Here is a 2,521-nt window from a genome sequence, read left to right on the forward strand (position 1 = left end):
ACGCAGTTCGGCTCGTGTTCAGAGAAGTGTCTTTCCTGTCCCTCAAGACACGTCCTGCGGCGTTCCGTGATCGTACGATCCCAATCCAGATCGCGGTCTCTCGGACAGCCCCGGTCCCATCAAGAGCTGTTTGCGGCCCTACGCAGTAGGGATCGAGTGACGTCATTACATGTCCTTTCATGTCTCTACCGTACTCTAGCAAGTCGCTTGGCTCACAAGTCTAACCACACCACAAGAGCCAGCGTCTATGTGTTTACAGTTACTATGCCAACGCCAATCGACGTTACTCCACGGTTTGTCCACTGCTACTCCATAACTCTCTACCATGTCATAACACGTCCCTACGTAGGGACCGTCTGGCAACTCCGACTCTATCCGAGCTACCCGCGATTACAACAGGTCGCAGGCATTGGAAGGAGAGAGGCAACCGCCGACTGCGGCCAATGGAACATAAATCTATCTCAAAGTTAATCCACGGCGAAGTAAAAACTGTCAAAAATATTTTTTCGAATAATCTCGAAAACTGAATATATTATATGTACAAGTAAAATTACTTCAAATCATAACAACGTACTTGAAATGGATCAGGTCCTGATCCATGTAATTACTAAAATTTCGCAATCAAAGTCGTTTCCAGTAAGATACGCTAACTAATCTACAACATATGCATACGCGACGATTCATTTCTATCATTAAGAATTCAATTTACAAAATATAAAATGATTCTTCTGGTCCATAAATGAAGTACGCACTATTATACATTCACGTTTTAATCTGCGTTCCATTTTATTACTTTTTGACATGAAGTATTAGCGAAATCGGATATTATGGATGTCGTGAATATGTAATTATATCAGATAACAGAAGCAAAGTCGATGAAGTAGACACTTTTGAAGCGGATGCAAGTATTACGATAGAGAAAATCTCCCTAACAATTTTTTATGTATATAACCTTCAACTAATTTTTTGACATATGTACGTCTTAAAGACTAAATGGATAATACACCTTTCTGTTCTTATAATTATGCATTCGTCTGTAATTTATTTAATCATATGTAAATGGAAGTTATTTAAAAAATTAGAACAAACATTTATCAACTTGTACGTTAGTAAATTCATAAATATATGTAAACCAAATAAGACATTTAATTACATATACATGTTATAAATATTCCGTGTTGCATACCACATGCGCCTGAAATCAAATGCATAGAACAGAACACAACTTGACCGTAACACGACGCACGGTTTTGTATTCATGCTTCTGGATATTGCATTTTAATCGATTATAATTATTTTCAACGAATTAACTTGATGCACACCGATGACTACCCGCATATAGCTCTTTATTTCAACGTCGTACCTTAATAATTATTCTAACATATTCAATAATTATAAATGCATGCATCTAAAGTATTCAATATTAAATAACATTAAAAGTGTAAAATATGAAATTAAATAAATTTATATTCGTTTGAATAATGAATGATACGAATAATGTCTGGGACAAAGTAACGAGAAAAAAGAGAATAATGGTGAAGGATTCACACGTGGAAATTTGAAATTTTAATTTATAAATCTGAGGTGATTTGGTGTAGGACGTGTAGGGTGCCAAAGGAATACTCGGCGGCGTCCAACAGTACATTTATTAACAATTCTCGCTTTCGATTCTTTACGTACAACTCACTATATCAACTGACGATTCTCATTTCTCGGTTACAACTCAATTGTTTTCTTGATCCGTGTTGGAATACAACGATATTAATCTCATACAGATGAGGTAATCGATCGAACGAATTCTTCCCTTCGTTCCACAGCGATATCCCCACTGGCGTGCTTTCATTAGATGTATCGCGGCGGCTGGCGCGTGTATGGTCTTCCGAGAATTCGGCGGAAAAAGCGTAAGGATATGAATGGAACATTGGGCACGTCGATGTCGCGCTTTGACGGCATAGCGCTTTGTATCGCGAAGCCGCTGGAAGGTTCCGTGGCATGTACCGCCACACAGACATCTACACAGGTCCGAATCTACATCTACACGAATCCGCGGTCAATGGGATGATAGATGCACGTGCTCACAAAAATCTAAGTCGGACTCTTTACGAAAACGTGGAATACCCACCGAGCGCACAGACCCTAAGTAACTCGCTAATACGACCTCACGAGAGAATGACTCTCCGTCGCGATGATGCTGCAGAGGAAAACTATGATGGGGTGTGTCTGAGGACACGAAATCATCGGATTCGTCGAGGATAGCCTTCGTTCAGAAGGTGAGGGAATTTGGCGTTGCTGCTAATTGATCAATCTCCATATTGGTGATTAGAAAAAGATGCTAGCCGCCCGCGAGGGAAAGTTGCTAGTGGGAGACGCCGTTCGTTGAAAAATAGGTCTCTCCTATCTTCCCGTAGCTGGGATAAAGACTATTTGTTTGAAGGACTTTAGTCAACTAATCCTAAGATTTATGACGGGCCCTCAGGCTAGCTGAACATGTACCGCGGAGACGCATCGACATCTGGTCATC

The sequence above is a fragment of the Bombus impatiens genome, unplaced genomic scaffold (genome assembly GCF_000188095.3).
Source record: "Bombus impatiens unplaced genomic scaffold, BIMP_2.2 scf_0577, whole genome shotgun sequence".
NCBI lineage: Eukaryota > Metazoa > Arthropoda > Insecta > Hymenoptera > Apidae > Bombus > Bombus impatiens.